This window comes from Ceratotherium simum, chromosome 6, assembly GCF_057802395.1.
Source record: "Ceratotherium simum simum isolate JZ-2026a chromosome 6, ASM5780239v1, whole genome shotgun sequence".
NCBI classification, from domain to species: Eukaryota; Metazoa; Chordata; class Mammalia; order Perissodactyla; family Rhinocerotidae; genus Ceratotherium; species Ceratotherium simum.
The window spans coordinates 57150233-57174214 of record NC_141905.1 but is presented as its reverse complement, the minus strand read 5'-3'; the positions used below and the strand labels follow the sequence as shown (position 1 = coordinate 57174214).

The 23982-nt window shown below is 36.0% G+C and overlaps 1 protein-coding gene across 2 annotated transcripts in view; it reads right to left on the bottom strand.

Moving 5' to 3' along the window:
• Positions 1-23982, bottom strand: part of ZNF518A (zinc finger protein 518A) — a 64966-nt gene that overhangs the window by 39492 nt on the left and 1492 nt on the right. For both annotated transcript variants that reach the window (XR_015552500.1, XR_015552499.1), the window contains exon 2: positions 20624-21012. The gene's annotated coding sequence lies outside the window, so the exon portion shown is untranslated. Of the gene's footprint in view, positions 21013-23982 lie in introns of those variants that run through there.

The window sequence follows — 23982 nt, the reverse complement described above, 5'->3', positions numbered from 1 at the left end:
TACAGGCATAGGATAACTGTTACAGAGGTTTTTGTTCAAAAAGGGGAAAATGGGTACCACACATGTTCCACAGCAATTCTGAAATCTGACTGGGCAAAGTTTAGAAGTTCCTTGATTAGAACTCATTCCTATGCTTGTACAGGAAAGATTCTCCATATTTCTTGGCTCTACCATCTGAGCTCTTGGTTCTTCTCTTTGAGTTATCCTTCCTTTTCCATAAAAAACATAGCCATTGTTTTTGTTTGCATGATTTTCTCAAGTTGCTGCTAGTGCTGTTTCTGCCATTACAAACATCTTTAAAACTCTTTGGATAACCTGTGAATGTTATTGGAGTTTACTCCATTAGACAAAAGCCACACCACAAATCTGTTTGAGATAAGCTCTTCTCTACCTTGGGTTTCTGCTGATAACGGCTGAGGGGAAAGACACTTAAGCTTCATATAACGCCTCTTCTCTGACTGAATATCACTAAGACCTTGGATCTTTCTGAGATCTTTAAAAAGGATTTTACAGTCACGTTCTCAGCTTCATCTCTAGATCATATTTTTTGAAAGTGCCTTGAATTTGATCTTTTCCTGGAAGCAATTTCTTTTTTTTTTTTTAAAGATTTTATTTATTTATTTTTCCCCCAAAGCCCCAGTACATAGTTGTCTGTCATAGCTGCACATCCTTCTAGTTGCTGTATGTGGGATGCGGCCTCAGCATGGCTGGAGGAGTGGTGCCTCGGTGCGCACCCGGGATCCGAACCCGGGCCGCCGGCAGCGGAGAGCACGCACTCAACCGCTAAGCCACGGGGCCGGCCCAGCAATTTCTTAATTTTAGCATCATGTGTCATTTGGAGAGGCCAGGAATTTTCAAACCCAATGATTTCTAACTCCTCTTCCCTAACTTTTTAAAACAGTTCTACTTTAGCTTATGTCTCCTCTCTCACATTTTACTATAAGAAAAAAGAAGAAACAAGGCATTCCCAACATTTTGCCTGAAAATTCTCCATAGGTATATCACATAGCTCATCTGGTATGTTTTCTAATTTCCATGTTACTGTAGGCAGTTGTTTTGATAAACTTTGTTTCTATACAACTAGGATCCATTTTCCTTTAACATTCAGGAGACTTTCCCTCACTTTCATTTAAATCCTCACCTGCAGTCTCCTCAAAGGCTATCAGGCTTCTACTAACAAATACATAAAGACTCTTTAGGCTTTCCCTAACCCAGGTACCACTGACTGCGTAATTCCAAAGCCACTCCATATTTTAGGTTTTTGTTACAGCAGCACTCCCCTTCCAGGCCTCAAAAATCTATGTTTGTTGTTTGTCACTGCACAGAAAATTACCCCAAACTTAGTGGCAGAAGATAATCAACATTTATTATCTCATACAGTTCACGTGGGTAAGAAATCTGGAAGTAACCTAGCCTGGTGGTTCTGACTTGGGGTCTCTCCTGAGGATGAAAACAAGATTTTATCCAGGATGTAGTTACCTGAAAGTTTAACTAGGCCTGGAAGATCTGCTTCCAAGGTAGTTTACTCATGCCTGCCAAGTAACTACTGCTTGTTGGCAGTGGATCCCAGTTTCTTGCCAACTGGGTTTCTCCATAGGGCTGCTTGAGTGTCTTCATGACATGGCAGTTAGCTTCCCCAAGAAAGCGATCTGAGAGAGCAAAAGAGAAGGTACAATGTCTTTTATGGCCTTGTCTTGGAAGTTACACTCCATCATTTCCATAATCTTCTATTGTTTACACAGATCAACCCTATACAAACAAAGGGCTTTTTTTATTGGGGGGGGGCATCTTTGACTGTGATGATCCTAGGTGTGATATTTTTTGTAATTATTCTACCTAGGATTCTTAGAGCTTCTCAAATCTGTGATTTCATATCTTATGTCAGTTTTGAAATAATCTCAACCAGTATGTTCTCAAATACTGCTACTATTCTATTCTCTCCTCCCCTTCTAAGATTCATACACATTAGAATATTTCGCCATGTTCCATATATACGGACCCTTGTTATGTATTTTTCATCCTTTTATCTCTGTGCTTTAATCTTGATACTCTCTACTTACATGTCTTCTAGTTAACTTATCCTCTGTTTTGATGTGTTCAATCTCTTATTAAACCTATCAACTTATTTCTTAATTTTAGTTATAAATTTTTTCAGTTCTACTTCACCATTTGATTTTTTTATTAGGCTCCAAGTGTCAGCTGAAATTCTCCATATTTTCCTCCATTTTCTTGACTATATTAGTCATCTTTATTTTAAATTCTCTGTCTGATAACTCCACTGTATGAATCACCTGTGGGGATATTTCTACCATCTGGTTTTTGGTTATTTAGACCCTTTTATAGCATGCCTAATAATCTTTCGTGGATGCCAGACATTGTATATTAAAAACGTAAAGTTTTTGAATGACACTACCTCTTTCCTGAGCCACTTAATTTTTCTTCCAGCAGACAGGAATGGTACAAGTAGATCATCTTAATCCTGTCTAGGCTTGGTCTTAGGCTTTGTTAAAGATGATTTACATTTTTGTCTCTATTCCTAGGATATGGTTTTTCTATGGTCTCTTCTAAAAGTCCACAGTATTTAGATAGTTCCTCCACCTTTGCTAATCTTTAAATCCATCCCCTGTCTCCCAAGCACCCTGCAGCTGCTGAATCTCTGTTCAGCTCTTTAGTCTCAAAGATACTGCTTTATAGTGAGTTTATTGGAATTTCATCCAGTGCACATAAAGATTTGCAATTGGCAAATGTCTTGAGGGAATACAGCATGCAGGATTTTGGATGCACTTTCCTTTGATTCTCTCTGCGTGGAATTTTATCCTTCAAATTCCAGTTGTTTGTCTCCTCAGTCCAGTGAGACTGAGTCTTTCTGTTATAAATATGTTCATCTATGCTAAAACTTGGCAAATTCCCTTGGGGAGAAAAGCCAAGAGTCTATCAAAACTGACCAGAGAAATTTACAAAGTAGCAAGCAGAATTTCCAGAAAAAAATATAGTAATTTAACATTAAAACTCAAATATTGTATTAAACTACATATTGGAAACTTATAAAGAAGTGAGTGGTGAAATGAAAGACAGGTTTGAAGATATTTCCTGAATGAAGCATTGTTCTTATCAGAGAGATAAGAACAATGAAAAGAACTAAGATACAAGGAAGAGTGGGAATTCCAGCACGTGTCTAATCAGAGTTCCAGAGGAAAAGAATGAGGAAAATGCTGGAGAAGCAATATTTGAAGAAATAACCTGTAAAAATGGCTATAACTGATGAAAAGACACCAATCTTCAAAATCAGGAAGTCCAGCAAATCCAAAAATAAGATATATAGAAAGAAATCTATACCTGGAGATGGTATGGCAAAACTGAAGAACACACATACGTGAAAAAGAGGAAGAAGGAGGAGGAGGAGGAGGAGAAATAGAAAACCTAAATATAGCCAGAAAAAAAGATGCATTATATTAAAAAGAGCAATAATTAGGCTGAGTGTTGACTTCTCAAGGGCACATTACCCATAAAGGACTGAAAGTCTATACTGATAATCTATAATTGTATATCCTGCAAAAATATCTTTCAACATCAAGAGCAAAGTAAAGACATTTTAAGACAAAATCTGAAAAAGTTCACAACCAATCAACTTGATTTCAAGAAACTTTTAAAACATAGTTTAGAAAGAAAGACAAGGATTCCAAGACTAATGACATCCGAGAGTGGTCAGGAATGGCAAGTAAAAAAAAAAACGTAAACATGTAGGTAAATCTAAGGAAACATTGGCTGTATAAAACAATAACAACAATGTCTAACATTTAAGAGTCAAAATTAATATATTCCCAGACCCTGGATGACAATAGCATATATATCAGAGAGGACTGATTTGAATTAAAGGGTCCTATGGGCTTTTCATTCCTTACAAATAGCGTAAAGATACTGATAACATATAGATTCTGTTGACTTAAATATGCTTGATAAAATTTAAAGGGTAATTATTAAAAATAAAAGAAGAAAAGAAAGAATGTAAAATTTCCAAACTAGTAGGAGAAGGGGGGAAGCCCAAACACAACAGGAGAAACTAAAAATAAGCATGCCAGAGGAAAGTGAAGGCTCAGACATATGCAGCTACAGTAAACAGTAAACACAGCATAATTTCTGGCCAGATAAACATAACCATCATACTAAAGGCCTATTTACCAGACTTCCTATTACACAATACTCCTGTGCAACTTTCAACAAAAAATTATGAGGCATGCTAAAAGGCAAGAAAAAAAGACAATCTGAAGAGAAAAAGCAATCAAAAAACTAGACTCAAATGTAGATATAGCAGAGATTTGGGAATTTAAAATAATATTTAAAATAATCATGATTAATATGCTAAGGGATTTAATTGAAAAGGTTAATAACATTCAAGAACAGATGAGTAATATAAGGAGAGAGATTGAAACTCTAAGAAAGAATCAAGTGAAAATGTCAAAAATAAAAATCACTGTAATAGAATTGATGAAGGCTTTTGATAGGCTTACCAGTAGAAAGATTACGACTGAGGAAAGAGTCAGTGAGCTTGAAGATATGTCAATAGAAACTTCCCAAAGTAAAATGCAAAGAGAAAAAAATATGAAGTAGAATATCTAAGAACTGTGGGATAATGACAAATGGTGTAGCATATATATAATGGGAATACCAGAACAAGAAGAAACATAGAAAAGAGTAAAAGAAAGATTTAAAGTAATAACTGCTGAGAATTTTCCAAACTTCATGATAAACACCAAATTACAGATACAGGAAGCTCAAAGAACACCAAGCAGGATAAATACCAAAAAATTTACACCTATGCATATCATACTCAGACTGCAGAAAACAAAGACAAAGAGAAAATCTTAAAAGAAGCTAGAGGACAAAACACCTTACCTACAGAAGAATAAGAATTACATGGGACTGCTCTGCATAAATCATAAAGCAAGAAAAAGTGAAACAAAATACTTAGTATTGAAAGAAAAACAACCCACTAAACTAGAATTCTGTATCTTGGGAAATTATTCTCCAAAAGTGAAGGAAAAATAAAGGCTTTCTCAGGCAAACAAAAACTAAGAGAATTTATTGCCAGTAGATTTGCCTTACAAGAAGTGTTAAAAGCAATTCTTCAGAGATAAGGAAAATTATATAGGTCAGAGACTCAGATCTACATAAAGAAAGGAAGAATGTTAAAGAACTAATAAATGAAGTAAAATAAAACCTTCTATTTTTCTTATTTTTAATTGATCTAATAGAATAACAACAATGTATTGGGTAATTTATAGCTTATGGATAAGCGAAATGAACATCAGTAACATCATCAGGGATTGGAGGGAGGTATTAGGAATACTCTGTAATAAGGTACTTGCACTAATCATGAAGTGGTATAGACTTATTTGAAAGTGGATTTGGATTAGTTGTAAATGAGTACTGAAAACTCTGGGGCAATCACTAAACATGTTTTGGAAAGGTGTATAATTGATATGCTAAGAGTGGAAAAAAATGGAATCATAAGATGCTCAATTAAAATCATAGAAGGCAGAAAAAGAGGAAAGAGGGGAAGATTTAAAAAAGAAACAAACAAGTTCAAAAAATAGAAAAAAATGACAAATATGGTAGATATTAATCCATCTATATCAATAATCACTTTAAGTGTGAATGTTCCAAATACATCAATTAAAAGAGAGAGACTGACAGGGCCTGCCCCGTGGCTTAGTGGTTAAGTGTGCTTGCTCCGCTGCTGGCGGCCCGGGATTCGGAACCCCGGGCACGCACCGATGCACCGCTTCTCCGGCCATGCTGAGGCCATGTCCCGCATACAGCAACTAGAATGATGTGCAGCTACGACATACAACTATCTACTGGGGCTTTGGGGGTAAAGTAAATAAATAAATAAAATCTTTAAAAAAAAAAGAGAGAGAGAGACTGACAGAGTGGATAAAACAAAAAACAAGACCCAACTATATATTGTCTACAAGAAATCCACTTCAGGTATAAGGGCACAGATAGATCAGAAGTAAAAGGAAAGAAAAAGATACACCGTGCTAACACAAATCAAAAGAAAGCTGGAGTAGCTATATTAATATCAGACAAATCAGACTTCAAAACAAAGAAAATTATCACTGATAAAGTGGGGCATGGCACAAAGATAAAGGCATCAATTCTCCAAAAAGACATAACATTCTTTAATCTGTATGCACCTAACAATGGAACATCAAAATATATGAAGAAGAAATAGACAATCCATTATTAGACTTGGAGACTTCAACACACCTATATAAGTAATTGACAGATCCAGCAGGCAGAAAATCAGTAAAAATAGAGTTGAATTGAACAGCACCAACAATCAGCTGGATTTAATTGACATTTATAGAAAATGTAATCCAACAATCACAGAATATACACTCTTCTTTTCAAATTCACAGGAAACATTCACCAAGATAAACAATATTCTGGGCCATAAAACACATCTGAATCAATTTAAAATAATAGAAATCATACAAAGTGTGCTCTCAAACCACAACAGAATTAAACTAGAAATCAATAACAGAAAGATAGCTAGAAAATCTCAACATATTTGGAGATTAAACAATACACTTCTAAATAACACATGGATCAAAGAAAAAGTTAGAAGTGAAATTTAAAAACATTTTTGATTAAACTAAAATGAAAATATAACATTTAAATTTGTGGCATGTAGCAAAAGCAGTGCTTAGGAGGAAATTTTTAGCATTGCATGCACAGATTAGAAAAGAAGAAAGATCTAGAATCAATAATTCACCTTAAGAAACTAGAGAAAGAAGAACAATATAAACCTAAGTGGAAGAAAAGAAATGAGAAATATTAGAGCAGAAATCAGTGAAATTGAAAACAAGAAAACAATAGAGAAAATCAACAAAACCAGAAGTTAGTTCTTTGAAAAGATCAATAAAATTGATAAACCTCTAGCCAGGCTAACCAAGAAATAAAGAGAAAAGAAACAACCTGTTGATATCAGAAATCAAAAAGAAGCCATCACTACTGGTCCCATAGACATTAAAAAGATAATAAAGGAATATTATGAAGAACTCTATGCCCACAAATTTGATAACTTAGATGAATGGACCAATCCTTGAAACATACAATCTACAAAACCCACACTAGTAGAAATGGATAATCTAAATAGGTTCATATATATTAAAAAAATTAAATCAATAATGAATAAACAAAAGTCAAGATGGTTTCAATGTTGAACTCTACAAAACATTTAAGAAAGAAATGATACTAACTCTCTACAATTTCCTTCAGAAAATAGAAGCAGAAGGAACATTTCCCAACTCATCCTATAAGGCCAGAATTATCCTGGTACCAAAACCAGATAAAGACATTACAAGGCTGGAACACCACAGAACAATATCTCTCATGAACACGTATGTGAAAATCCTCAACAAAATATTAGCAAATTGAATCCAACAATGTATAAAAAGAATTATACACTATGACCAAGTGGGATTAATGCCATGTAGGCAAGGCTGGTTCAATATTCAAAAATTAATTAATGTTATCCATCACATCAACAAGCTAAAAAAGAAAAATCATATGATCATATCAATGGATGCATAAAAAGCATTTGACAAAATACAACATCCATTCATGATAAAGACTCTCAGCAAACTAGGAATAGAGGGGAACTTCCTAAACCTGATAAAGAACATCTACAAAATACCTGTAGCTAACATCATACTTAATGTTGAGAAACTAGATGCTTTCTGCTAAGATCGAGAATAAGGCAAGGATGTCCCTTCATCCCTGGAAGTCCTAGCTAATGCAATAAGACAAGAAAAGGAAATAAAAAGTATACAGATTGGGAAGAAAGTAATAAAATTTTCTTTGTTTGCAGATGACGTGATTATCTATGTAGAAAATCCCAAAGAATTAACCAAAAAACTCCTGGAACTAATAAGTGATTATAGCAAAGTTACATTGATATACAAAAGTAAATTGCTTTCCTATATTCTAGCAATGAACAATTGAAATTTGAAATTAAAAACACAATACTATTTACATTAGCACTAAAAAATGAAGTACTTAGGAATAAATCTAACAAAATATATACAATACCTACATGAGGAAAACTACAAAATCTGATGAAAGAAACCAAAGAAGATCTAAATAAATGGATAGATAGCCCACTCCATAGATAAGAAGAATCAATATTGTTAAGATGTTTGGTCTTCCCAACCAAATATCTTAACATCTTCACAGCCAAGCATTCCCAACCCGATCTATAGATTCAATGCAATTCCAGTCAAAATCCCAGTACGTTATTTTATGGACATCAACAAACTCCAGTTTACATGGAAAGTCAAAAGACTCAAAATATTCAACAAAATACTGAAGAGGAAAAATACAGTAGGAGAATTGACACAACCTGACTTCAAGACTTACTATAAAGGCACAGTAATTGAGACAGAGTAGTATTGGTAAAAGAACAGACGAATTGATCAATGGAACAGAATAGAGAGCCAGGAATAGATACACACAGATACATTCGACTGATTGCTAAAAAAGGAGCAAAGGCACTTCAATGGAGAAAGGCCAGTCTTTCAACAAATGATGCTGGAACAGCTGGACATCCACATGCAAAAAAAAGAGAAGAAGAAAGAATCTAGACATAGACCTTATACCTTTCACAACTTATAACTCAAAATATATCATAGATCAAAATGTAAAGTGCAAAACTATAAAAATTCTAGAAGATAATACAGGAGAAAATCTAGGTGACATTGGGTTTGGAAATGACTTTTTAGATAGGACACCAAAAGCATGATCCATGAAATAAAAAATTGGTACGTTGGACTTCATTAAAATTTAAAACAACTGCTCTGTGAAATACACTGTTAAGAGAATGAAAAAACAAGTCACTGTCTGGGAGAAAATATTTGCAAAAACATATACCTAATAAACGACTTTTATTCAAACATACAAATAAATCTTAAAACTCAACTGTAAGAAAACCAACTCGGGCCAGCCCCGTGGCTTAGCGGTTAAGTGCGCACGCTCCGCTGCTGGCGGCCCGGGTTCAGATCCCGGACGCGCACTGACGCACCGCTTCTCCGGCCATGCTGAGGCCACGTTCCACATACAGCAACTAGAAGGATGTGCAACTATGACATACAACTGTCTACTGGGGCTTTGGGGGGGAAAACAATAAATAAATAAAATCTTTAAAAAAAAAAAAAAAGAAAACCAACTCATTTAAAAAATGAGGTGGGCTGGCCCCGTGGCATAGCAGTTAAGTGCGCGCGCTCCACTGCGGGTTCAGATCTGCTTGTCAGGCCATGCTGTGGTGGCGTCCCATATAAAGTGGAGGAAGATTGGCACAGATGTTAGCCCAGGAACAGCAAAAAGAGGAGGATTGGCGTGGATGTTAGCTCAGGGCTGATCTTCCTCACAAAAAAAAACTAAAAAATGCTAAAAATCTGAACAGATATCTCACAGGAGAAGATATACAGATGGCAAACAGCATATGAGAAGATTCTCAACATCGTGTTTCATTAGGGAAATGCAAATTAAAATAACGAGATACCAATTAGAATGACTATTAGTATGGCTCAAATCCAAAAACTGACAATACCAAATACAGGGGAGGATGTGGAGCAACAGGAACTCGCATTTATTGCTGGTGGGAATGCAAATGTTACTGCCACTTTGGAAGACCATTTGGCAGTTTTTTACAACGCTAAATATAGTCTTACCATATGGTCCAAGAATTGCCCTCCTAAGTATTTACCTAAATGAACTGAAAAGTTATGTCCACACAAAATCTACACATGAAATGTTTATAGCAGCTTTATTCATAATTGTCAAAAACTAGAAGCAATCAAGATGTCCTTCAAAAGGTGAATAAACTGATGAACAAACTGTAGTACATTTACGCATAGAATATTATTCACCTATGAAAGGAAAAGAGCTACCAAGCCAGAAAGACCTGGAAGAATCTTAAATGCATGTGAAGCCAATCTGAACATGGCTAAGGTCTCCAGTAAAATCTTGAGTAGTAGTGGTGATAGAAAATATCCATACATCCATATCATGTCCTAACATTGATGAAAATGCTTCTAAATTTAACCATTAATATGTCTTTATGATTTTGCATTGATATCAGTTCTGACATTAAGGAGTTTCTTTCTTATCCTAGTTTACTAAAGGGTTGTTTTTTTTTTTTTTATCAGGAATAGATTTTGAATATCATCAAACAGTTTTTCCTTATTCGTTGACCATTGAAATGGTCATATTTGTAATTTGATTTGTTAATATGGTGATTTACATTGATAGAATTTTAGTCATTGAACTACTCTTGAATTTCTGATATAAACCTGGTCGTGATGTATTTCTTAATATGTTGCTTGATTCAATTTGTTGATATAGTGTGTTTACACCTATATTCAAAAGTGAAATTTGACTATAATTTTTTTCATTGATCTTGTATGACCTCATAAGAGTATTGGGTCATGTTTCCTCTTCTTTTTTCAATCTATTCAACAGTTTATATAAGATAGGGATTAGTTGTTCTTTGAAAATCTGTTAGAACTAACTATAAACCTATCTAGGGAGGGCATCTTTATTGAAAAGGTAGAAATTTTAATACTGATTATGATTTTTGAATGGTTATTTGTTTGCTCAGATTTTCTAAGCTTGTTTGATTTATATTTTCCTAGAAAATATTCTATTTCATCTAGGTTTTACAAATTTATTGAATATAGCCGTTCAAATTATTCTCCTAGGACTTTTAGCTCTATTATAACTATTTTTTCCTGTTTGACACTTTATGTTTGCCTTCTTTCTCTTTCTCTATCTTTTTATTGATCTATTTATTGTTCTTTTAAAATGAAATAAAAAATTTCTGGTGGTATTATTTTTTTCTTGTTGTTTTGTTCATTAAATAATTAAATTCCACATTCATGTTTATTATTTTCTTCCATATTCTCTGGGTTTACTCTATATTATTTTTAGCTTTGTGAATTAAGTGCTCAGCTTATTTGTTTTTCATATTTCTTATGTTCTAACATGTAAAGACTAAAAATTTCTAAGCCCCACTTTAGCTGCATCTCTTTAATTATTTATAAGTAGTAATTGCATTGTCTTTCATTTCTAAAAATTTCATAATTTCCATGTAGTTTCTTATTTGGACCTTGGGTTGTTTAGAAGTTAGGATTTTGTTTTCCAAACTAATTTTTAAACTACCTTGTTGCATTGATTTCTAATTTTATTTCATGTTGGTCAGAGAACATTGTTTCTACATGATGTTTTTAAAGTGTTGAAGATTCTTTTGTGTCTCAATATATAATCAATCTTTAAAAATATTTTGTGTATGCTTGAAAAGAATATATTTTCTATGTTGGATGCAAAGTATTATATATATTTAAATTTATAGATTTAGATATACAATTTTACACCTTTTCTTCTGCTTGAGCAATCAGTTTCTGAAAGAGAATATGTTAAATCTTCATCTGTGGTTTGAAATTGCCTATTTCTCCCCTTAATTACATGTTTTTCTACATGCATGTTGAGTCATGAAGTTAGACCGAGCAAAGTTCATGATTTTGACGATGGGTTTTTATTTTTATCATTATGAAATGGTCTCTTTTGTTGTTCTTCATAATTTCACATTAAACTCGATTTTGTCTGATATTATCTTTGCTAGACTAAATCTCCTGGTATATTTATTTCTCTTTGAACTTTTCATTCTGGTATTATTTATGTCTCTTATAAACAGAATAAAGTTTATTTTTAAAATTTAATCTGCACCATTTCACTTAATAATTATCCTTAAGTAATTATCATATGCTTTTTAAAACTTACTCTTTTTCTATCATGTCTAGAGTTAATCAATATTTATTTCATTCCTCAAACATGACAAAAATCTTGTGCTTTTATTTCCCTTCAATCTTCTCCTGTATATACTACCTACTGTACTGAAAACTGTTTTAGTTGCTATGACTGTGAAAAAAATTACCCCAGAACTTGATGTTACAAAACAACCAATTTTTATGCTTATGGATTCTGTGGGTCAGAAAATCAGACAGGTCACAGAGTGGATGGCTTATCTCTGCTCTACAATGTCTGGCACTTCAGTTGGAAGACTCTAAGGCTGGCACTGGAATCATCTGACAACTCACTCAGTCAGAAGTGTAGTGGTGGATGCTGGCTGGGAGGTGCATTTCCTCTCCACATGGGTCTCTCCATATGGCCTCTCTTTGTAAACTAGTTTGGGCTTCCTCACAGCGTGGTGGCTGACTTCCCCAGAGCAAACTTCCCAACAAGAGAGAGCCAGGCTGAAGCTGTATCCTTATGACTTATCCTCCGATGTCACATAGCATCACTTCTGTGCACTCTGTTGGTCAGAGCTGTCATAACCCAGACCAGCTTCAAAGGGAAGAGAAATAGATTACACCTTTTGATGCGGAGTGACAAGTTTCTGGAAAAGCATGTTCATTTTTGGAAAACACAATCTGACATCAGTATCATTTAGAATATATATTCCAGACTTAAGAAGTACTTTATAAACAACATTTACTGGGCTGGCCAGGTGGCTTAGCGGTTAAGTGCGCGAGCTCCACTGTTGGCGGCCTGGGTTCGGTCCCAGGCACGCACCGACGCACTGCTTCTCTGGCCATGCTGAGGCCGCATCCCACATACAGCAACTAGAAGGATGTGCAGCTATGACATACAACTATCTACTGGGGCTTTGGGGGAAAAAAAAGGAGGAGGATTGGCAATAGATGTTAGCTCAGAGCCGGTCTTCCTCAGCAAAAAAGAGGAGGATTAGCACGGATGTTAGCTCAGGGCTGATCTTCCTCACAAAAAATAAATAAATAAATAAAAAATAAATAAACAATATTTACTTAATAATAAATTTTACTGATTACATGTCCACTGTTTTTTCTTGTATTTCACTGCTTATTGTTTCCAGTACTCCTTTGACAGTTTGCTCAGAAATAAGCTGTGGATGATAAATTTTTGAGTCTTTGAGATGTCTTAAAATATTCTTTTTCACCATTTAATTTGAAAGATGCTTTGGCTAACTATAGAAGTCTGGATTCAAAATTTTTTTCTTAACATTTTGAAGACATTGCTGCATTTTTTTTTCTTGCATCCAGTATTGCTCATGAGAATCTGACTTCAATGATTCTTATTCCTCTTGTAGGTTGTCTCTGATAACTTTTTGGATTGCGTCTTTTTTTTCCAGCTTTATTGAAGTATAATTAACAAATAAAAATTGTATATATTTAAGGTGTACAATGTAATGTTTTGATATACGTACACATTGTGAAATGTTTACCACAATCAAGCTCATGAACAAATCCATCACCTCACATAGTTCCTTTTTTTTTCCCTCTGGCGAGATCAATTAAAATCTACTCTCTTAGGACTGTCTCTTCAGCTTCAGTTTTCTAAAACTGCACTACAATATGCCCAAACTTCACTATAATATGTTCAATATGTCTTATTTATCCTACTAGGAAGGGTACTTTCAATGTAAGAATTCATGTCTTTCATGTGTTCTGGGAAATTATCAGTTGTTCTCCCCCTCTCCCCCCCGCCACCCATTCTCTGTAGTCTCTCCTCCTGGAATTCACCATGGATCCTAATGCTTTTGGATCGATCCTTTATGTTTCTCAATATTTCATTTAAACATTGTATCATTTCAGTATAGCCTGGTGTTCAAAAATGGACTCTAGAACCAGATGCTGGATTCAAATCCTGGCTCTCCTATTTACTAGATGTCTGACCTTGGGTGAGTTATTAATCCTTTCTGTGCTTTATGTTTCTTATCAGTACAATAGGAGTAATAATAGCACATTCCTGACGAGCTATAACAAGCTTGATTCATATCATTCTCTGTGATGAGAATCAAATGAGTTCTAAATCTGTAAAGAGCTTAGAACAATGCCTTGAATATAGTAAGCACTATATAAGGTTAGCTATTCTTCTTATCTTTCTCATTGTTCCCTTTCTGCTGCTCAACGTAGCAATTTACCACACCAATCTTCAGTTATGTCTACTCTGTTGTTCAGCCCATGTACTGAGGTTTTATTTTCAATTACATTTTTCAGTTCTAAAATCTTTAATTATTTTTGAAAAATCATGTGTTCTTGCTTTATATATCAAATATTCTTATCAAGGTTATTAATTTTACTTATTAGTTATTAGTTGTCTCATTGAATGTGAGTTTTCCTATTTCAGAGTATACAATCCTTAAATGGCCAGTGCTAATTGACTGTGAACTCATCTTTGCAGTTGTAATTTCCTGCTAGTCCTCAGTGCAGCCTTCTTGGTAGGAGAGAAAAGCATATTACCCACGTTAAGGTCTGTGTTATAAAGAGGGTGGTGGGGTAGAGATAGGCTGCCAACCTGGGCGCCTGAGTTTCTTATCTTCTGAGCTGCTCATCACCCCTACCCAGTAACATCAGACATATTCCTCCATCTCAAGACCAGCTCCTGGAGAGTAATCACCTGCACTGTAGCACCTGGATTTTCATTGTGAGAATTTTATTACTGTATATTATTGTATCTGTTCCCCATTCTGTACCTGTGGTCAAGCACAGCAGTTGGCACATAGTAGATGCTCAAGGAGTGTTTATTGAATTCACAAAGAAAGGGGAAAAATTGAATTAAATTTTAAAATCTGCCGCGGCTTATTTTGAGACTTTAAGGCAAGTTACTTCAGCACACATTTATTACATACCTCTGCTAGGTACTTTACATACATTATCTCATTTAATATTCACCACAATTCAATGAAGCGGGTTATATTCATTAAGGTATAAGTTCAGTTACTGTTACAGAGACCCAAAAATACAGTGGCCTATAATTAATAGAAATTCACTTCTTTCTCATGTAACAATCTAGGTTTAAGCAATCTAGGATTAGTACAGTGACTTACAGTGTCAGGGAACCAAATTTCTTCCGTCTCATTGCTCAATCATTTCTAGTTTGCTTCCCTTCGTTTATGACCCAAGGTGACTCACCACTACATCTTGATTCCAATCAGCAAGGAAAGGAGAGGGATAAGGAAAGGGCATAACTTTTCCTCTCAGGACATGACTTGGGATTTGCACACATCTCTTCTACTCATATTTCATTGGCCAGAGCTGTCACATGACATAATTACAAGGGAGGCTGAATCTTTATTTTTGGCAGCCCTATGCCCCACTAAATTTCAGAGTTCTATTACTATAGAAGAAGGCAAGAATGAATATTTGAGACCATTACTGTTTATTTTTTAATTGAATCTAAGAATATTTAAAAAACACTTCCAATTAAATTGGGACAATGCTTTCCTATCACTTAGAATTTTAGTGTGTACTTATTGAAATAGAACTTTTTAATTGACTTAGGCATGGACACAATTATATATCACTTTCGTGCATATATGAAAAGGAATATGTAAGCAAAATAAAACATTTAGGGTATTTTAAAAATTTCTTCATCTTCAGGATCAGAATGTGAAGTGTTTTCAATCACTTTAACTCAGAGGCATAAATATCTGAATTTTCCTATTCAGTGTCATCCTCTGTACCATAAATAATGTTTGTGATGCAGCATTTCTTTAAAAAGTGCTTTACTGTTGCCTCCAGGATTTTCTTACAAATGACTGACACCCATTCTGCAGGTTTTCATGCTGGCTATGACCAAGAGAAACTGGTAAATTAGAATTGATTCTGGACAGCTATGCATCTAACTAAAAATTGGTGTTCTATGAGTATAGAAGAAGGGGAGAATGGTTATTAGGGGACAACTAGCAGTCTCAGAAACATGGTTATCATTTCTATATCGTAACTACAACGTAAATGAAACCCAGAGAATGGACTAATTTGCTCAATAACACACAATTACTAAATCACAGAGCCAAAATCAAGTCCAGATGTGTCCAGCTTTACAAAACTACTCTAAAACACAAATCTAGAATTAACAAGGCTTTGAAGAAATTGGCATACTCATATACTGTTTGTAGGGAGTGTAAATCACTACAACATTTTAGGAGATGACAATTCAGTAATACTTGTCAAAAATTTAGATGAGCTTCTCTTTAAACCTAAAAGTTCTTCTAGGAATTCAGTCTATAGAAATATTAGTACAAACGTGCTAAGATACAGATGTAGCATGTACAGGAGTAAATCACTTCTACAGCCTTTAAATTAGAAACTGGTGTTGCAAATAAGGGTGGGGGGATGGTGGTAGGTACACTGAAATTTCAGAGCCAGCAGTGGCAATATTGTCATTGGTGCAAGCCACAGTGTCTTTAACCAGCAGTCATAGCAGTGATGGCCCCGCTAGACCAGTTCTGTAGTGGGATTTTGGGAGCTTGCCTTGGCCAGCCAGTCTCCAAGATGGGTTCTCTGGCCATCCCAAAGATTCTGTGAGCTGCCAAGTATTTTTCAGTAAAGTCCTTTTCTCCTTGAACTGTTACATTGGTTTCTACTGATTGTAACTGAGAACTGTAACTGATACATTGGCCTCACTTTTTTCCCTCTAAACTGCCTAGTTGTTACTGCCTTAAGACCTTTGCTCTTAGTGTTCCCTCTGCCATGATCTCACAGGGATGCTTCCTTTGTATCATTTAGGATTTAGTCAAATGTCACCTTGTGGAAACGGCCCAGATACTCCAATCTAAAAAAGTTCTAAACCCATACTTTTCACTCTTTATCAAATCTCCATGATTTATTGTCTTCATAAAACTTATCACTAGGTGAAATTATTTAGTTCACAATTATTTGTTTTCTTGTTTACTTCTTCCCCTCCCCACAAATAGAAACTCCAGAAATTATCTTGCCTAGAAAAGTGCCTGGCACATAGCATGGGCACAATAATTTTTGCTGAATTAATAAATGAATGAAAGAATTTTATATATTTGTTTTGTAATACCATGAAATTAGAAACATCCTTTGAATACCCATCAATAGGAAATTAATTAAATAAATTGGGCATGACTATGTAATAGAATATGATGCACCTATTAAAAGATGAGGTACATTTTATATATCTCTCAATACAGAAAGTATTCCACAACATATTGCTGAGTAAAACAGTGAAAATAAGTTATAAAGTGGTATGATTTCATATGTGTAATATGCCTAGAAATAATATAGAAAGACATTAAGCAAATTGTTAAAAGTAGTTAACTCACTAGAATGGGAATACTAAGGTGGAAAGAGAAACCCCCTACTTCTGGCTTAATATTTTTTGTTTCTTTTTTGTAACAGTCACATATGCATTGAGTCTTTCTTTTGGTTTCAAATAAACAAACAAACAAACTACACTGAAAAGATAAATTTATTGGAAAAATACTAAGGTATGATATTCTTTCTAATGAAAAGAAGGGTTGAACACACAACTACTGAAAGGGCAGGAATGATACTGGGTCTCAGAAACTCCCAGAAACCGAGATAAAAAATGTTCAGATCTCTTTCCATCAGTCTCTCATCTTGGCTTCTCTTTGCATGTCTGCTTCACTGTTTCACTGCTATGCTTCTGCTACCCAAGTCTAGAGCTGGATATGGAGGCTAAACAGTAGTGAAAGCTGCCCCCTTCAGCTTCATCGAAGACTTCTTAGAACCATCCATAGAGCCTGTGCACCTACCTGGAGCTTGTCGTAGGTGAAGGAGGAAGTAGTAAGGCAGATGGTTTGTAAAGAACCACACACGTGGCATTCAGATTGGTACTCTGAGTTCTCTTGCCTCAACAGAATACATTTAGAATAATGTAAATGATGCAAGATTCCAGTGGTGGATATACATGGTGAAAACTTCTACATTGCTATCAGGGTAAATGACTCTTGTCTTCTAGATCATCCATGTCTTTACGTTCATACAATCTGTAGGTAACAGATCATCTTTAAGCATTGCTGAGAAGCCTCCCACAAACTGGATTTGGGAACTGGTACGTAACTCTGAATGGGGACTGCCAACAGCTGTAGTACGCTATTACTTCTCATAAGCCTTGGTTAACTCTTAATCACAGTTATTTAGATGGTTGATATTTTTACACAATCTTTTTGCCCAAATAAATCAGTCTCATCAAAATTCATGAGAGTGTTTTAAAGCTGTTGATGTATTAGTCAGAGTAGACTACCTGCTGGTTGGTATATTTTATTTCAGTGTCTTAAGAGAATAAAGGATTATTGCTTTTTCATGTCTAATATGAGTTAACAGACAGGGTGAGGGTGTTTTGTTCCATGCAGTCATTCAGGGATCTAGATTTCTTACATCTAGTGGCTCCACCTACCCCAAGGGGCTCAGAGTTCTCTGAATTCGCCACATCCGGCCTTCAGAAAAAGAAAAGTAGAAAGAATCAAGAAGCCAGCAGCTACTCTTAATCATCTCAACCTGTCAAATGACACACATCACTTCTTATATTCCACTGGTGACGTCTAGTCATATGACCCCATCTAGAAACGAGGGGAGCTGGGAAATGTAGTCTAGCTGCATGCCCAGGAAAAAGAGGAGAAAATGGATATTGGCAGTCACTATTCATTTCTATAACAGTTGATAATAAATAGCTTATTGTATTTTTCAGATGCTTATTTCTAACAGCTACCTTCTTTTAGCATGAATAATACCATGACGGCACATCTGTTTTAGCAGGTTCACATTCTGTATTAGGTGAAGCTCCTCTGGTTGCAAATATCAAAAATCCAGTGCAATATAGCTCAAATAAAAACGATTTCTTTGCTCACATAAGTAAACCTCAGATAGTGGAGCCAACCTTGGGGACAACTGGAATAACAACAGGGTTTTCTCTCTTTGTTGCTGATCTGGTTTTTGTATGGTTTTCTTCTTTAAAACTATATTTCCTTGTGTTAGGAGATGTACTCAGATCCAAACAGCTCTCTTATCAGCTCTAGTTCTAGAAAGGACAGGAATGGACTAAAATAAACCCGGGAGCCATTCCCAATATTCAATGTAATCCTCTTAACCTTGAGCTTGGACTTACCAAGTGTTGTCTTGTGTCCATATGAATAGAGGTAAGCAGAAATGATAATGTGCTACCCTGGTAGTAATTAACTTGTCAGTTCATCACCTTAAAGAGGGTCCCAGTTCTCTCCCTGCTGTTATCATGGTAAAGACAATGATTCTATCAATACTCAAGAAGATTAAAAGTTCTGGCAGAATAGTGAAGCTATATAAGATCTCCAGTTTCTGTAGTGTTTGGCACTCTTTTAACAGCTATGAGGCAAAAACAGGACTTTTTATTAGAAGGTGAAAAGACATACCTGAAACACATTTAGCACATTACTGTACCAGAATGCTTTAGAAGTCTTTACACAGTCAAAATATATTCCTGCTAGCAGTCTCCCAATATACCCATTCCCCTCTACTTCTGGAACAGGGGTTGGCAAATTTTTTCTTAAAGGACCAGATAGTAAATATTTTACGCTTGCCATATGGTCATATAACTCTACAAGTCTCTGTCATAACTACTCAACGCTGCTATTGTAGCACAAAAGCAGTCACAGACAATATCAAAAGCATAAGCAACAAAAGAAATAATAGACAAACTGGTCATCATCAAAATTTAAAAATTCTGTGATTCAAAAGGTACCAAAAAGAAAGTAAAAAAACAACCTATGGAATGGAAGAAAATATTCACAAATTATATTTGTGATAAGGGACTTATATCTATGATATATAAAGAACTATAACAATTCAATAATAAAAAGACAAATAACCCAATTTTAAAATGAGGAAAGGATCTGTATAGACATTTCTCCAAAGAAGATATACAAATGGCCAATAAGCTCATAAAAAGATGCTTAATATCTTTCGTTGTTAGGGAAATGCAAAAAAGCCACAGTGAGATATCACTTCACAACCACTAGAATGGCTACAGTAACAAAGATAGATAATGACAAGTATTGACAAGGATGTGCATAAATCAGAACATTCATATACTGCTGGTGGGAATGTAAAGTGGTAGAACCACTTTGGAATATAGTCTAGTAGGTCCTCAAATGGTTATACATAGTGTTTAACCATAAGACCCAGCAATTTTACTCCTAGGTATACAACCTAAGAGAAATAAAAACATACATCAACACAAAAACTTGTAGATAAATGTTTATAGAAGGATTATTCACAATAGTCAAAAGGTGGAACCAACCCAAATGTCGATCAACTGATGAATGGATAAACAATATGTGGTATATCCACACGATGGAATATTACTTGGATATAAAAAGAAATGAAGTACTAATACATGCCACAACTAGGAAGAATCTTGAAAACATGCTAAGTGAAAGAAGCCAGTCACAAGGGACTACATACTGTATGATTCCACTTATATGAAAAGTCTAGAATAGGCAAATTTATAGAGACAGAAAGTAGAATAGTGGTTGCCTAGGTTTTGGGGAGGCGGGAGATGAGGGACTTGGGGACAACAACTAAGGGGTGCGGGATTTCATTTCATGGCAATGAAAATGCCCTAAAGTGATTGTGGTGCTACATGTGTGATTCTGTGAATACACTAAAAGCCACTAAATTGTACACTTTAAATGAGTGATTTGTATGGCACGTGAATTATATGCCAATAAAGCTGTTTAAAAAAACATGTAGCCAAAGACAATAAGTAAAATGGACAGAGCTGTATTCCAATAAAATTTTATTTATAAAAACAGGTGGCTGGCCCACGGGCCATAGTTTGCTGACCTCAGTTCTAGAGTAATAGAATCTCAAATTTTACAGCTGGTCACTGGCTTACTATAAAAAAATATACTACCTTTTCCAGCCTTTCTTGCAGAAGCTTGTGTACAACTTTTGGGAATAGTCTTTAAACGGAAGAGGTGTGCTTTTCGTTGAATCCCTTCATCCTTCCTGTTCCCTGGAATGGTCAGATCTCCAGCAGCCATTGTGGACCATGAAGTGACTTTGGAAAATGGAAGCCACACATAGTAGGGCAACAACATAGCAGGAGCCTAGAATCCTCACTCCATGAATCACCATACTAACCCCAAACTGATTTCATCCAGATTTCCTGAAAAAAAAAATTAATTTATGTCACGGTTAAGTAACTTTTATTTTGGAGCTGTTACTCTCTGCTCAAAGCTGAACCTAGTTGAACCTAGGTCCAACTACTAAAGCCCTCAAGGAATTGAAAAACAGCTCTGCCTCCTGGAGGGGCTCAAGTGGATGTTAGAGACATCCAACATCCAATTCTATGGACACAGACATCCAGTTCTGTGTCTTTTTTATTTTTTTTAAAGCATTTCACTCTTACACTTGATCTTAGCCAAAAGGATGATAAGCGATTACAGTATTCCATTTTTAACATACTGGCCTTTTGATCTAGTGTCTTACAACTACTTGAGTTCATATATATAAGAAAGATATAGGAAGATATATAATGCCAAATTTCATAAATATAAGCAGCACCAGATAGAACAGTTCCATTGTGTACTAAATCCCTATTTAGTCCAAGTCCTGATCACTGGGTACACAGTTTGCTGTGGGTTTCTCTACGGGTACAACAGTAGGAGCATTAGCTTGTGAATTTCTCTGCTCTGCAGGATAGAAGAAAACAGTCCTCTGGGCGGGTCCAACTTTACCTTGATAAGATTAAAATAATGTCTGAAGAGCTCTAAAAGTGTCACAAATGATCTCTATATATAATTTTTACTTTTGTTCATAAAAAGATATGGGGCTGCAAAGTCGCTATAGCACATCTTCTCCATAAGGGTGAAAAGCATGAAACAGACCTAATATTCTCACGATCCTGCCTAAAAAAGATATTTCTGTGTTCCACAGTCACACTCTGTTATTAACTGAATGTTCGTGTCCCTCTAAAATGCATATGTTGAAGCCCTAATCCCCAGTGTGGCTGTATTTGGAGATGAGGCCTCTGAGAAGAAATTAAGGTTAAATAAGGTCAGAAGGATGGGACCCTGATCCAACAGGATTAGTGTTCTTATAAGAAGAGACACCAGAGACCTCTCTGCGTCCCCCCCAACCCCTGCCTTTTCCCCCTTTCCTCACACATGGATAGAGGAAAGGCCATGTGAGGACAAAGCAAGAAGGTGGCCATCTGCAAGCCAGGAACAGAGTTCTTACCGGAAACTGAATTGGCCAAAACCTTGATCTTGAACTTCTAGGCTCCAGAACTATGAGAAAACAAGTTTTTGAGGTTTAAGCCACCCAGTCTGTGGTATTTTGTTATGTCAGTCCAAGCCAACCAATATATACTCCAAAAGGAAAGTGTGGAGAAGATCCTGCTTCACTGTCATTTTCCAATTATCCTCTGATAAAATCCACTTTAACACTGACATCATCATAAGCTGGCTTCACATATTCTGGACCTGCTTGATACTCCAACTTGATTCTCACTCTCAAGTATGATTTTTTGGGTTCTTGAAGGCTCCCTGCTTGGGCGCCTTCTGACTGCAACTCCTGTGACACATAGAATGATCAACCATCCTGAACCGCCTGGGACTGAGGGGTTCCTGGGACTCAGGCCTTTTGATAGTAAAACAGGGAGAGTTCCAGGCAAACTTGGACAAGTTGGTCACCCTAGATGGGCAATGTATTCTATTCCCCCAGTTACCGCTCCAACTATAGCTCTAGATTTTCTAATAATCCACACCACACAGATTCTTTTTGTTGGAGTCTCACCTCCCTTCCAGGCAGTCCTCTTGGGCAAGAGTCAAAAAGACTTCATGCCAGCTTTCTCTTTCTCTCATGTGGCCCACATCTGGTGCCCGACAAACACTCAAACATCATTTGCCCTGACAAACTATGGAAGTGACAGCTGATCCCGATACAGCCACTCTCCTTTTCTCCTCTGCCAAAACTTCTCACTGGCTGTTTCTCCTACCCTTGGGAGTTCCAAGATGTGAGTCAAATGCTACTGTACTTCTCAAAACCCAGGGGACACATATCAAGCTCGCTGAGTAGTGCCACTGAAGCTCCACTCATTAGACTCAAACAGGAGAGGGGAAGCATAACAATGGCTCTCTCCAAAACTCCTCCTCATGAAATCATCTCTTTCAAAATCTTCTTAAGCCTTGAAACTGGTAAAAAGTTCCAATAATTGAAAAACACTTCTTGGATTGTGGTTACCAAACACCGGGAGCAAAACTGACCAAGGGCCCCAGAAGCTGCACTCTGAAATCCTTTGCCACATTTGCACCAAGGCTCAAGTATCCCATGGGCTCCTCCAGTCAATGACTGAGTGCAGCACAGATAATAAAACAGGCTCTTTCCTAGGAACACTCCTCTGAATTTTTGCTTGAGGGTTCCCAACAGCCTTGTTGAATCTTCCTTAGACTGTACAGTAGTTTAGGACAATCCCTCCCACCCCAGTCCCGATTTCCTTCACTCTGTTTCAGACTTGCATCACAGTCTGATAGCGCTTCCAGCATCCCCTGGCTCCCTCTCCATTCTCTCTCACAGGTGTTTCCTCTAATAAAATTCTTGCACATTTAATCTCATCTTAACAACTGCTTCTCAGAGGACCCAGACTAACATATAGATATTTCCTTTGAAAATATGCATCTTGTCAGGACCTCACTTGGTTGTTTCATAGTTGTTGCGCTGTAATGCTGATGGCAAACTTCCAGTTCAATATCCAGTTATGGGATTAATGAATGACATGGTAAGAGGGAAAACTATGGGATTTGACTTTATATTTCTTATTATTCAATCACTCCAAGTTTTGTTAAAATGTATGTCTGATTTGTAGGAGTATAAACGTGAATTTCGGTAAGAGTTGTAGTGGGTGCTGAGTATATGAGTGGAAATATTGTATATGTAAATCTACCTTTGAGTGGGCAACTGGTCTTGTGCCATGACTTGGATGAGAAGGTTGCTACATGCTAGCTTGGAATTCCAAAGTAACCTCAACCCCAATATCAGCATCTTCCTTTATTCCTCTACATTTTCTTCTTCCCCTGATCTCTTCTCATTTTTCTCTTCTACCTTTTCAGTGTATTTCTTGCTGTGCCACTGCTTG